Source organism: Pelodiscus sinensis, chromosome 10 (assembly GCF_049634645.1).
Source record: "Pelodiscus sinensis isolate JC-2024 chromosome 10, ASM4963464v1, whole genome shotgun sequence".
In the NCBI taxonomy this organism is placed as follows: Eukaryota; Metazoa; Chordata; order Testudines; family Trionychidae; genus Pelodiscus; species Pelodiscus sinensis.
Genome location: NC_134720.1, coordinates 37,206,662 through 37,221,419, shown reverse-complemented (window position 1 = coordinate 37,221,419; position 14,758 = coordinate 37,206,662).

Below are 14,758 nucleotides of genomic sequence, written 5' to 3'. Positions count from 1 at the left end.
GTGGTGAAGGCTGGAGCTTTAACGGGTTAAAAAAAAGAGCTAGATATATTCATACAGGTTAAGTCCATCAATGGCTATTAGCAAGGATGGGTAGGAATAGTGTCCTTAGACTCTTGTCTCTGGAGCTGGGTGACAGGGGAGGGATCATATGAGGATTACCCTCTTGCGTTCCCTCCCTCTGAGGCATCTGGCATTGGCCACTGTCAGCAGACAAGATACTGGACTGGATGACCATTGGTCTGACTCACTATGGCTGTTCTTATGTTCTTAACTCTGGAAATACATCTATTGATGGATCATCTTTCCCTTTACTAATGTGTAGGGGAAAAGGGGAACCTGGAATCTTTTTTAGAGTGTGGGTGCAGATGATGGAAACCAGGTATTTGATGCTTATTATTTAGCTTCTCCAATCCTGGCAGTGTGGTAGCATCCCCCCAGGACCACACCACAGCTAATGTGAGTTCTTTCCACTACTATGTATGATTTACTGGGAGATAGAAGGTGCTAATGGACCTAACACAAAACTAGGCGCACCTGAGTTCTAATTTTGGTTCTGCTATAATTCAAAGCTATGTGGCCTTGGACAAGTCATTTGGGGTAACCTTTTCAAAAGTGATAAGGCACATGTTTTTGAAATTTTAGCTTTGATCTCATTATAAAAAAGGGTTTATTTAGTTAACATTGGTCCTGTGCTTTGAAGATGTAGTAAAATACATTCATGCTTATACAAACATTAAAAGCACAACTGTTTAAAAGGTTACAATGCAGAACAGCCTGGTCAAGTCAGAAGAAAAGGAGTGGAAAATTGTCCTGCTTTGACCTCCTGGGGAAGGTTTAGATTATATAGAAGTGACTAAATGTTATACTTTGAAATCCATATTTTTATGAGAAAGGCATTTCTGTAGCTAAGATAAGTAGGCAAATTCATTTCTGGTGAAACTTAATGGGTTGAGAAAGGAAGCTAACAGAGAGTTGGAGCAAAGGTGACTGTAGCCAATTAAGTCCACAAGTGCATCTGAAATGTTACCAAATAACATGGCTTTTATTATGAGATGACATTTTAAAAAGTTAAACAATAATAAAGAAGATAAGGATAATATTTTTAAGATAAGAGATATGTAGAGTCTTGGCATTTGAAATAAAGTCATTTATGTTATAGAAAAAATGCTTCAAGTAAAAACCAGCAACAGAAACAGAACAGTTAAAACAAACAAACAAAAATGTGTAGATCAGAGTCAGGTTTATGTAGTTTAGTTCCATGTTTTTTTGTTAAGTCTGTATTATTATTGAAAAGCCTCATGTATGCCCCAGTCAACAGTATTTTTTTTTCTAGGGTGACCTATTCCATTTTAATTTTTGTGGTTGCGTACTGGTCATGATTTGGAAGCTGTTCCTTTCTTCTGTAGAAAGAGTGAGTAACCTTTTTTGGGGTGGGGTCCGCTGACCCACAGAAAAAAAATCAGTCAGAGGCCACACACAAGTGAGGAACAAGAAAGATCCAAACAAACCCTCATTGACGTGGCCCCTAACTAAGAAGGCGAAAGACACTCCCCACATTCCCCTCACACATGAGAGCTGAGGGAGAGCCCAAGTTAGTAGATTTTGTGTGCTTCAGCCCCATGAGGGACTGTGGGGGGCTGGTGTGCCAGCACAGATTCCCCAGTGCTGGGGGGAGGGAGCCATGAGCCTCGGGGGCCAGATCCAGGCAAGCCAGGGACCGCATCTGGCCCCCAGGCCTTAGGTTCTCCGCCCCTCCTCTATAGCTCTGATTATTGGATAGTGCATGCAATTCAATCTATTTTGCCAGAGGATTTAAAATACTGGGGCAGTTTTCAATTATAATACAGAAGGTAAAGATCATACATTGGACATACCATTGATACTGTCTAAAAGGGAGGTTCTTATTAATTGCCTTTAATCCTTCTGTTATAGACATTGACAAGCAGGAAGATCTTCTTCAGTGACTCTAGCTAGGATAAAAATTAAAGGGTTTATTAATCCTTATGCTTCAGGAATAAATTGTAGACAGGCTGGGGGTGGGAGTTCAGACAGACTTTTCTTTCCCCAGCCCTAAGGGCTGATCATTGCACAAGAAGTGCACAAGTGAATTATAGATTTTAGTCTTCTTTTTCAAAAGGCCTAGTTCTGCTGTTAACAATGGGATACTGCGCTGGATGTATGTTGTGTCTAAAGTTAAAATATTTGTCTCCAGGTAAGTGAGAAAAACTTTTAGCACAAAATGAATTACTGCAATTAAAACTGTTTAAGCAAGTTGGAGAAAGAAGAATTAGTTTAGACCACTTGAAATTTTATTCCCACCAGAACTCTGAAGAGGGTCATCAATCTATATCATCAGACAAAATTCTCATTGGCTAGGTATTCCTTCCCAGAAGATATTGGGAACAGCTGGTTTTACAAATTAACCTCTTCCTAGATACCACCTGTTGTGATCCTCAAACACAGAGAACCACTATGTAGGTTCAATTCAAAATGACTTGTGTTTTAGATTAAAGAAAACAGGAACACCACACACAGCACCACTGGAAGTAAAGGCTGCTTGGGAGAGAACAAGGTACATCTAGTGATGCAGCAAATCTGAGATTATAGTGATTGCTTGCATCTCTAAAGGGCAGAATCCTTAGAGATTTAAAAAGTACAATGTGCAGAAAACAAAAGGCATAGTAGTTCCACAGCTGAAAATGCGCCTCAATAGCCAAATAATGTGTTCCAACAAAGCAATCTATATTCCTAAGTAGTTCAGTTCACTAGTATTTTAGACACTACAAGCAGGCAATATTAGGAAATATTTTTACCAAAGGCCTATGTAAAGTCATATTTCATTTGACTTTACTATTTTACTAATTACTAATAAACTATTTCTGAAGTGAAGAGTGATTTCTGTTAGTTTTCTTCAAGAAGGTTGTATTTAGTGACTGTTTACTTCACAAATTCAATAGGAATGATTTACCTTGTTTGGTCGCTGGTGTATTAATTTCTCCATGCAGGTCACTGGTCTCCCTCAAACTGGTAAGGGTGAGTTGAAACTTCAATGACTTGTGATTTACCACTCCACACTAAAAATAAGACATTGTCTTCTGTGCAAAGGAGTCCAAAACTAAACCCAGACTTGGCCATCCATCCCCCATCCTTCCCAGTTTTGGTATTCCTACAGGCACAAACTTCCTTTCTACTTGGTCCAGGGGTTTCTACACCACCTATGTAGGTTATGCCCTAAAAGGGCACCTAGCTCCTCTCTGGAACCCAGTCTTGTAAGTAGTGGTCTGCTTTCAACACTGCTTTGGTTCATTGTCTCCCATTCTCTCTCACACTGCCCACTGCTGGTCACGTCTGCCTTTTTCCTCTTTTCTGACTTCATCCTTCCAGAGCTCCATCCTAAGCCCCCTCTCATAAGGGAGCCACAACTAATCTTCCCTTTGACTCTAGTTCTTAGAGCCTCTGCTAGCAGCCCTTCCTACAATGGACAGCAGGCCTAGTTCTAATTCATCTCATGAAATGGTGTAGGGGAAGAGGAGTGGAAAAGCCAAATTTGAGTCATATCTGGAAGCTGAGGTCTTTAAAACCCCAGTTTACTCAGTGACAGACACCACACCACATCCTACCTAATCGTTGGCACATCACCCATGAAGAGGAAGTTTGCTTTTTTTATAGTCCTGACCCCTTGCCCCAGGGGTACCTTCCTGCAGTCACATGACATCTCTGGAGACTACAATTCCTAGAATCCTGGTCTTCAAGTTGCTGAGACACCATAACAGAGATGCAGAATTGGGCTGAGCCCTTAAAGGACCAATATGATTTGTTATGACAGATTAATGTGATCTTCATTGTGCCCTTTTTAATAGGTAATGGACCTGTAACTCTTCTGCCAAGTAGCACCAGCAGCAGTCAGGGATGGGTTCAATATCTAGGGGTTCCTCTCCATCCAGCCAACACAGAACTGGCTCAAACCCCCACCCAGTAACCTGGGAAATTCACACAACATCATGGGTGCCTCAGGGAGACGATAGTTCCTCACTTGTAAGCACAGAGTATGAATATGGAAAAAAGACCAGCAGGAACTCTTGTACATTTCAAAGTTGGCTGCCGCTGTGCCCTGCCCCCTCCCATGGAGCTGGAGTTGGGTGGAAATGGCTTTTAAGCCAGGTCCCTCCAGCACCCGCTTCTCTTCCCTCCCCCTTGCTGCCTCTTTGTGATAGAGACAGCAAGAGGGGGGAGGAAGCAACTACTGATGCTCCCCGAGTCACGAACAAGTTATGGACCAACACTTGGTCCGTAACTCAAAGTGTTCGTAACTCGGATCCCATAGAGTTACATGACGACCACGCTGTTTGTAAGTGCGGATCGCCGTTCGTAACTCGCATCCACATTTACGACTGCTTTGGTTGTAAGTGTGGATGGTCGTAAGTGGAGGTGGTCATAACTCGGGAAGCGGCTGTAATTAACTAGTGTGTCAACTATTTGATAAGATTTGCTTATCAGATAGTCAACTAGTTTTTTAGTTGCTTACATCCTTATTCTGAAAGACCAGCCTCTGTCTATCCAAGCATATTTACACTGACAGGGTCTCTCCTTTTAACTGAATTAAAAACAGTCTGACTTTCCTACATTGTGCATTCCCATAATAACTGTAAACATTGCTGGTCATATCCTACAATTCATGCTGTAGGTTCCCTTTTACTACAGGAGCCTCTGACTTACTGAGAGGATCCTTTGTGCTACAATCTAGCCCTAGAGACTACAACTCCCATGAGCCCTGAGGAAAAAGGAGGGGGAAAAACACGCTTGCTCTCTTTGAGGCAAGGAGAGAGGGCATTAGTGGGCTGTATTTTGGAGAGAGCAGCCAGATTGCTGGTGTGGAACCTTTTCCAGGCCAGGAGCTGTTGTGTTAAAGCTAGAGCCTGCTGGAGCTTGGATCTAGTTGTCTGCTTTAGGGGCTGTTGGTGATTGTCTGTAGAAGGAAGAGATCCAGGCTGTGCCTGTGGTTGAAAAGGGCTACATAATCCTCCACAGAAGATAACTGTGGCTCTTTGGGAAAGTGCTGCCTGGGATGGAGCACAGAAGACAATCTGACTCTGAGTCCAAAAAGAGTCAGCGTGATCTGCCCAGTGAACCACAGCTGCTGGCATTTGGTGGGGCCTGCTCCAATGGCAGAGGGATTTTGCAGTTGGCTGCTTAGCTTGAATTGACACACACAACCTGCACAGTGTTGTCTATACTTCAGCTGCAGAACTTCAAGTACACCCATGCAAGCATCTGGGACTCTGAATCCAGAGGAGTGAACACACTAGCATGGGATGAATGGTGGCAGTGTATATGCCAAATAGATAAGTTTCCTTTATTTCTGTGTACTTTGTTCATTGATTTTATTCAGTTTTAATCTGTTAAATCCTGTTTCTTTAAGTTGTTAAGTAAAGGTGTGTTAATTCTAATGTAGTCAATTGGATGTATATTATTTATTATTGTTGTTTTGGAGTTAGATCCGGATTATTCCTGGAATAATTTTATCCCTGGAGATTCCCATGGCAAACCATTGTGTGTACAGGGCAAGCCAGGTAGAGGCACCACCATTATATATTCTTTTAGGAGCAAGGGTCTGCAGTAAAGGGGTGGATGGGGAATCTACAAATAAAAAACATCACCACTGGTGCACTCAGGATCTTCTTTTCTGTTAAAAACATCAAGTGCTCAGGCACACAGGTGAATGTGGCCTGCTCCTGAGTAACCCAGGGAGGAAAAAGGGGGTTACACTGCATTTAGTGTTAACACAGTTGTTGACCCTGCAATAGACAAATTGGTTACAGTAGGCAAAACACCATTCTAACAGTTGACTATCTAGCAGGCCTAAGCATGCTGAATGAACTGTATTTACATAACCACACACATGATTTCTTTCACATTCCAGCTGGCTGTAATTAAAGCATTGATTCAGACCCTGTTTACAGACCATATTTACTTGTGTAATTCCACTAGAATCAATAGAGTTACATCAGGCACTCAGTTTGGCTCAGTGACTTGCTAAACACTTCTTGGTTGGCATTTCATAGCACAAGTGCATCACTGGCATAGCAAAAGGCTTCAGGAACTGTTGTCTACATGATATTCTGTCTGAATTTGCTGATTGCTGGAGAAAAATAGCATTATGCATACATGCTGTTCCTAACTACCTGTACTACATGCAGCTCCTCTGCTTTCTGTGCTACACTCCAATATGTAACATCCAGCACTGCATAATGGATTCATAGCTTTGGACTATCCAAAATATTAAAATAGAAGATCAGCTTTATGGGCCCTGTCTCCTTACATGGGAAAAGCTACGTAGGGGGACTGGAAGTTCCAGCTTGTAGAGATTCCTACTAATAAATTGGGAGGAGGCGGGGGGTGGGGGAGGTGTCTCAGAGAGAAACTATGAGTTCAGTTCCCAGAATCTGTGAATTACTCTAGAGCCCAAGGCAGTCACAGAGAGCAAAGGCTGTTGATGCAGCTGCTCCTGGCCTCTGTTGTCTGCTTCACCCAATTTATTTCCACTGGCTCCAGTAGTACTGCAAAAGCATGTTTCAAGGGACTCTGCTGACCACAGTGTTCCCTAAACATCCACTAAAAATGTGTGGGAGGTGGGGGAGGGAAAGATTCTGCAGCACAGGAGGAGAAATAGTGCACATTAATATGGCAGGAAGAGATTTTAATAGCGTGCATTTAATGCCCCTATGGGACAGTAGAATTTTAGAGTCCAGCTAGTTCCTTTATCCCAACTACTCATTTTCCCTATCCATATTCCATGCCTTTAGAAACCAGGAGGGAAGAGCTGTAGGAGTCACTATGTTAATTCTTCAGAAGAATTCCTTAAGGGGGCAGTTCTAGCAGGGTTCAATATATCTTAGGCTAAGTAACTTGTCCCAGGTCACACAGGAAGTTGGTGGTGGAGCTGCAGCTTTGACCCTGATTTTCCAAGTTCTTGTTTAGTGCCCTAACCACAGGCCTATCCTCCCTCTTCTTAAGCTAGTTTGTGTTGATGGAACAGAGCACAAAGGTTGTCCTGGGGCCTTAATATGTCCTCATATGTTTACATCATATGGAAAGTATTTCTGCATACAGATTCTATTATTTTCCTCAAACTGTGACACACAAAATTGTAAACCTCCATCATGTGAAAAACAGTACCCCACTCACTTCTCCATTACCATACACTTCATAGAATCATAGAATACTAGAACTGGAAGGGATCTTGAGAGATCAAGTCCAGTCCCCTGCCCTCACGGCAGGATCAAGAACCATTTAAATCACCCCTAATAGATGCTTATCCAACCTGCTCTTAACTATCTCCAGAGATGGAGACTCCACAACCTCCCCAGGCAACTTACTCCAGTGTTTAACCACCCTGACAGTTAGGAAGTTTTTCCTAATGTCCAGCTAAACCTTTCTTGATGCAATTTAAGCCCATTGCTTCTTGTCCTATCATCAGAAGCCAAGAACAATTTTTCTCCCTTCTCCTTGTGACACCCTTTTAGATGCTTTAAACCACTATCATGTCTTCTCTTTTCTAAACTAAACAAACCCAGTTCTTTCAATCTTCCCTCATAGGACCTGTTTTCTAGACCTTTAATCATTCTTGTTGCTCTTCTCTGGACTTTCTCCAATTTCTCCACATCTTTCTTGAAATGTGGTGCCTGGCACTGGATACAATACTCCAACTGAGGCCTAACCGGTGCAGAGTAGAGCAAAAAGACTTCTCATGTCTTACTTACTACACTCCTGTTAATGCATCCCAGAATCATGTTTGGTGGTTTTTTTTTTTTTTTTGCAACAGTGTTCCACTGTTGATCATATTTAGCTTGTGCTCCAACATGACCCCTAGATCTTATTTCTGCAGTATGCCATTCTGTATGTGTGAAACTGATTGCTCCTTCCTAAGTGGAGCACTTTGCATTTGTCCTTATTAAACTTCATCCTATTTACCTATGACCATGCCTCTAGTTTGGCCAGATCATTTCGAATTATGACCCTATCCTCCAAAGCACTTGCATCCCTTTGCCGTTTAGTATCATCTGCAAACTTAATAATGGTACTCTCTATGCCAATATCTAAATCCTTGATAAAGATACTGAACAGAACTGGCCCCAAAACAGACCCTTTCAGAACCTCACATGTTATGCCTTTCCAGCAGGATTGTGAACTGTTAATAACTACTCTCTGGCTATGTCTACACTGCCCAGTCTTTCACAAGAACATAGGCAAATGAGGTGTGGCAATATTCATCATTTGCATACTTAATGAGCCACCATTTGCACAAAGGGCTTTTGCACAAGAGCCCCCTCTTGTGCAAGAGCTGTTCTGCCACTTATTTTCAGTGTAGACTGCTCCTTCTTGTACAAAATGGCATCTCATTTGCATATGTTCTTGTGCAAAACTGGGCAGTCAGTGTAGACATGGCCTCTGAGAATGGTTATCCAGCCAGTTATGCACCCCCCTTATAGTAGCCCCATCTAGGTTGTATCTCCCTAGTTTATTGAACACACTTCAAACTCATGGAAGCCTAAAGCTTAGACAGAAAATGTTATGTGTGTGCAACATGCTGTATTTAGAATAATGAATGGGAAATATTTTATTACATGATATGAACACAATGTGCCATGTGGAATTAAAAAATCCCATTCATTCCACTTACTTGGACTGATGCATCCTTCCTCTGGCATGGGTGTTTATGAATTATATGGTCATTGCTAATTTATCAGTGTCTCAAACTGCAGCATTCTTGCTACGGTAATTACATTTATTTATATAGCTCCTTTGATCCCACCTGTTGTCTACGGCCTCTATTCCTTAGCTTCAGTGCTTTCAATTATGTAGCACAGCAAAGGGCACCACTTCAAAAACAAATATATCCTGGGTAATGGATTGCAAATGAAAAATGATTGTTCTGAAACAATTTAATAGCTTATTTCTGCTTATGCTTCCTGCAACTGTGCCTCTGTGGTCTTTATACATATATCCAAATAGATCAAAACATCAATCAATACATGTACTAAATTCATTTTTTCTTTAGTGCTGGTAGCAAGGAAATCACTGTCATGAATGTGGCAGGTGCTTTATTTTGCTGAATGGCAAATCTAAACGGCAGAGTACGAGGAAGCTGCATTACATGGAATAAAAGGGATCTGATTTCACTCAGTTGTGGCTACTGTGGTAAAACAAATGGTTATATTCTACCCATCCAATGCCGTTGGTGGGGTATAGTGTTTTAATTTTAAAGGGTTAGCTGTGCTACAATGCCCTTTTGTGTCCTGATCCCTGGCTTAAGTTCAGGCTTTCTTTATTACCGCATGTTCAGGGTCAGGATCTCCAGTGGCTCCAGGATCTCCACTTGAGTCTCAGGGCCTGCTGTGGTTTCACTAGGTGGCTTTTCCATGGAGCCATGAGCACAGGTGTGTCATTGGTGCAGTTCAGTCCTGTCCCCGACGCCTGTCCCTTTTGCAGAAGGAGATCCTCATGCATGTAAACCTGTAGGCTACATAGACATTGCGCTCTCTTGAGCAAGAACACATGCAAATGGGGTACAGCGATGAATATCGCCACGCCTCATTTGCATACTTAATGAGCCGCCATTTTGCGCAAGAGTCGTTCTGCCTGGAAATAAGTGGAAGAACGGCTCTTGCGCAAGAGGGGGGTTTTGCGCCAGAAGAGGCAGTGTAGACTACTCCTTCTGGTACAAAAGCCCCTTGCACAAAATTAGCATCTCAGTAAGTATGCAAATGAAGAGTGGCGATATTCATCACCACGCCTCATTTGCATGTGTTCTTGCGCAAGAAAGCGTAATGTAGACGTAGCCTGAGTGTGCCAGGTTGCAGCCCCTATTCTGGCTCCTTCTAGATATCCTTTTATGGCTTTGGTTGTCCTTTTCTCCCCACCTTCTCCTATACGTACACCCCGACGCCCCCTCCCACAGCACTTCCGGCTTTAGGGCATGGGGCCCGATTCGGGGGGGAATCGGTGGAATTGGCCTAAAGTTGGCCCTGGCTGAGAGCCATGTGACGGTAACAAGCCTGCAGTTTAAAGTCATTTGGGGCTGCAGCAGGCAGGGAGCCCAGCCTGCCTTGGGGGGTGCTGCAGGGCTACTGGCTTACATAAGCACCTCGCAGGCAGAGCCTGCCTCTGGCACCCCTGCCCCTCCTGCATCCCAACTTCCTCCCCCAGGTCACCATCCAAACCCCCTGCACCCTCCTGTCCCAGGTCACAATTCCTGGGGGTTCCAATGTATGATAGGCTCAGATGTAGGATCTGGGGATAAGGGGAGTGCAGGAGTGTTATGATGCTGTGGCCAGATGGGGGCTTGGCCCCGATTGGGGGTTTGTTGTCCAGGCTTCATTTTTAAATAAAATACTATGTCAAACACAAAAAGTTTCTGCATTGTCTTTATTTCTGAGAAGGGCAGGGAACCTGTTTTGAGTCAGGGGTCACTGACCCATAGAAAAGTCAGTTGGGCCACACAAGTGAGATGCAAAAAAACCCTCCTCCAACTGCCCCCCCCCCCCGCCAAGCTTCACTAATGTGGCCCCAACTGTGTTGGTGGGAACAGGGGACATAGTACTGGGGAAGGGTGCTAGTGGGTGCTTTGGCAGGGGACAGGGTGCCAGGGGGACAAAGTTCTGCGACTGGGGGCAGGGGAGAGGGAACAGGGTGCTGGGAGGAAAGAGGACAGGGTTCTGCATCGGGGACAGAGTGCCAGTGGGGACAGGTTTCTGCAGCTGGGGACAGGGTGCTGCTGGGGATAGAGTTCTGTGGCTGGGGAGTGGGAAGAGGGAGCAGGGACAGGGAAGAGGCGAGGCAGGGGGGCCCAGAAGGATTCCCACCCCCCTAGAGGGAAGCTGGTGCGCGCCTCCTCCGGGCCTGACTCCCTCCTTCCGTAGTGCAAGGAAACCCCTGTATGCACCTGCCCCGAGGCTGACTCCTCCTCCCATGTGCACCTGCCCCAAGGCCAACCCCTCCCCCACGCGCACCTGCCCCGGGGCCGATTCCCCCTTCCCACGCTATCTGCCCTGGGACCGACCCCCACCTCCCACGGCATGGGGAAAGCCCCGTGCATGCCTGCCCCGGGGCTGACTCACCCCTCCTGTGGCACAGGGAAGCCGCCACGCTTCTCCTCCGGGGCTGATGCCCCCTCCCGCAGAACGCCCGGCCAGCCAGCACACTTCTGGCTTTAGGGCACGGGGCCCTCTTAGGTGTGGGGCCCAATTCGGGGGAATCGGTCAAATCGGCCTAAAGGCGGCCCTGATGGGTGGGGCCTTTGGTAGGAGGGGCAGGGCCAGGGCATCCAGCCCCCAGGGCCTCCTGGAGAACACTGCACTGTGCTCCAGTGGGGATTCAAAGAGCCTGGCCCTCCGGATACTGTTGCAGTAGCACTTGCCCCCTTTGCTCCCCCTTACCTCCTGTCATCAGGCCTGGCTCCAGACTTCGTTATTGCTAACTTCAAGAAATTAAAAATCATTAGTCAAACCTTAAATTGTTGATAAAAAGCGGGTGATGTGTTCTGTAGGTCACTGACCCTATTTCAGATCTTCCCTGCCCATCCCCAGGCTGTGTGCCTGTGATAGGGCTGCCCACTCGCCCAACTTCATTTTGCCCCTCCCCCCTCAACACACACATCTGCCCTTGCCGAGCACTTCATCCCGTCTACCAGTCACCAATGCAGCTCCCCACACTCAGCTCCCCAGTTCAGTCCCCCTAGTTCCATGGACTCCCACTGCCCTCTGCTCACCCTGCCAGCACTCACCTCATCTGCTAGAACTTACCCAGCACATCCCCACCCTCCTCACTTCAGCTCCCCTGCAGCTCCCAGGCCATAGCTCATCCCTCACAGCCTCTCCAAGGGTTCTTCATCCTCCCCAGGACCCGGGAGGAGGGGCTGTAGTGGGATCTCCTCTCCCACTTCTCAGGCTGGCAGGGGAGCCCCCGCCACCTGGGATTGACAGCAGGAAGTCCTGCCACCCCAGAGCTGGGACTGGCTGAGGGACCCTGTTCTGGAGGGGTCCTCATGAGGAGGGGCTCCCACTGTCACCCCCCTGGTGGTGGCAGCTGAAGTGCCACAACAGCACTGGCTGACTATGGGAGCCATGCCTTGAAGCACCTGGGGCTTCTTCCACTGTCAGCCTGCTCCTCCCCAGGATGGGCTCCCGCTGCCATTCCTGGGATGCAACATGATAGTCTGGTGGGAGGCTCAATCTCTCTTCCACTTGAATTAAATAATTAAATATTATTTAAACCAGAGAGAGAGAGAGAACAAGTGGATAGCCCAGTGCTTAATGGACTCACTTGAGAGGTGGCAGATGTCTCTGTTCAAACCCCTTTTCCTCACCAGGCAAAGAATGGAAGCAGCGGTCTCTCACGACCTAACTGATTATCCTAATGACTGGGCTTTCGGTTATAAAGCAGGGCTTCTCATCCCTGCAGCCTAGGCTTAAGTGCCAAATTACTTCTGTGAATCTGGGCCTAGACATCCAAGCCCTTTTGAAAATACCACTACTCACCCACCTACATCTTTAGACACTTAACTGCCTTTAAAGAATTGGCCCCAACCATCTTCTTTAAAGTGCAAAAAGCATAGTCACACCCACAGTGACTCACAAGCAGCAGACAGGATTTCACTCGGACTTTCAAAATGAAACCTTACGTTTGAAAAAAGAGTTATTTAAAGTTTCAGGCCAAAAGGAGGAAGTTGTGTTCCTGTGAAAACTGAGAGTGCTCAATGAAAATCCTGATGCAAATTAACTGGGGACAGCTTTTGCCACTGGCTTAATCTGAAAGCCCATTTTCCTCTGACCAACAGATGATTTATAGGGTTTCATAAGGTGTATGAAGGAGCCGAACTAATTTTCCTACTTCTGTGTGTTTATATTCATATTCTTACTGTTGTATTAATGTGGCTTCTGCATTCATTAAAATGTATACACTTAATTTAGATTTTACTTTACATTGTCTACAAAGTATGCACAAGTATCAGAGGGGTAGCCATGTTAGTCTGAATCTGCAAAAGTGACGAGGAGTCCTGTGGCACCTTATAGACTAACTGAAGTGTAGGAGCATAAGCTTTCGTGGGCAATGACCCACTTCGTGCATCTGACAAAGCGGGTCTTTGCCCACGAAAGCTTATGCTCCTACACTTCAGTTAGTCTATAAAGTATGCACAGTATCAAAGCAAAGGTGCTACTCAAGATGCATACAAAGATTAATTACTTTTCCCTGACATCAGTTATGGTGCATTCAAGCTCTGTCTGAGTTTAACGTGGTTGGCATCCCACCTCTCCTGAGCCCTCTCTGGCTGAATGTGTGCTTGCAATATTTCTGTATGGAATAGCGTGGCACCCAACTCCCACGAGCACCTTCTTCTGGTCGGGTGTGAGCCTGCTGGTTCTTAGCGAATGTCTACACTACAGGACAAGGTTGAATTAAGATACTCAATTTCAGCTACACTCATTGCATAGCTGAAGTCGAAGTACCTTAACTTGGCTTTTGGCACAGTCCACACTGCAGGAAGTCGTAGGGAGAACACTCTTCCTTTGACTTCCCTTACTCTTCATGGAAGCAGGACTACCAGCATCGACCGGAGTGCCACACTCAGTTCGAATTAGCTGTCTTCACTAGACCACTTATTTGAACCCTGGAAGATCGACAGTGGCAGCTTTGACCTTTTCTGTAGTGTAGACGTACCCTTAGTTATCGGAATGGTCTGGTACCCACCTCTTGCAAGTGCCCTCTTGATCCCCCCCCACCTCCACCAGCGGATGGTTTCTTTGTTGGGTCTTCCGTGACTCAGTCCTGCAACCAAATCATACAAACTATCTATACATGGAACAGAAGAAACAAATCCTTTTGGGGCATACAGTCTTTACCTCCCACTAAGTGTTGCTCTATAGAGACACTACCCTCCACAGTAGCCAATAGGACTCTTGCAGTATCCTCGGTTGGTATGGCTGGGTTCCAGGCTCAGCACTTGCTCAGACTCCACAGCCAGCCATGAGCTCCTTTTTAGCAAATAATGTATCTTTTAATGCGGTCTTTGTAATGTACTCAGCCATCTCCTCCAACAACAGAAAATTATACAGGGAAAATAACAACTAAATAGATATAAATGAAAGGGTCAAAACAAGCAAAGCCATGATGAATGCATATTCTTTTTAAATAGACATGTTTGCAGTTCTTTTATTAACTTTGTCAATGTCAAGTATTAAAGTCCTGTTCTCCCCTGAAAAGTGATTAGATTCAACTGGTAGTTTCTCATTCAGCAGATCTGCTCCCTGGGTATATGCAGAGTCAGGTCTGTTAGGGTTAGTGAACAAAAGAAGTTGTGGTTGTATTTTCACTTCTTTTAACTGTGCAATATGACCCAGAGTGAGAACTCCAAATTCCATCGCCATCTTGTATATTATTAATAGAATTGCTGAAACAAGTCTCACTGATCATACAGAACTTTGAATATTAGGAGTCTACATTATATCTGAATTTGGCTCATTTGTTCCATCTAGTCTGACATCTTTCAGTGTATTCAAAAGGGTTGAATTCCTGGCAGCTCCCAAATATGAATTTAGGAGTCTAACTTTAGGCTCTACTTTTGAAAGTCTTGGCCCAGGACTCTACTGAAGTCAATGGAGTTATGTTGGTATCAGAAAGAAGGGAAAACAAAACTCAATATGTCCAATTTATCTGTAGTTTAACTGAAAATCACTGAAATGATGATGAGGAACATGATATA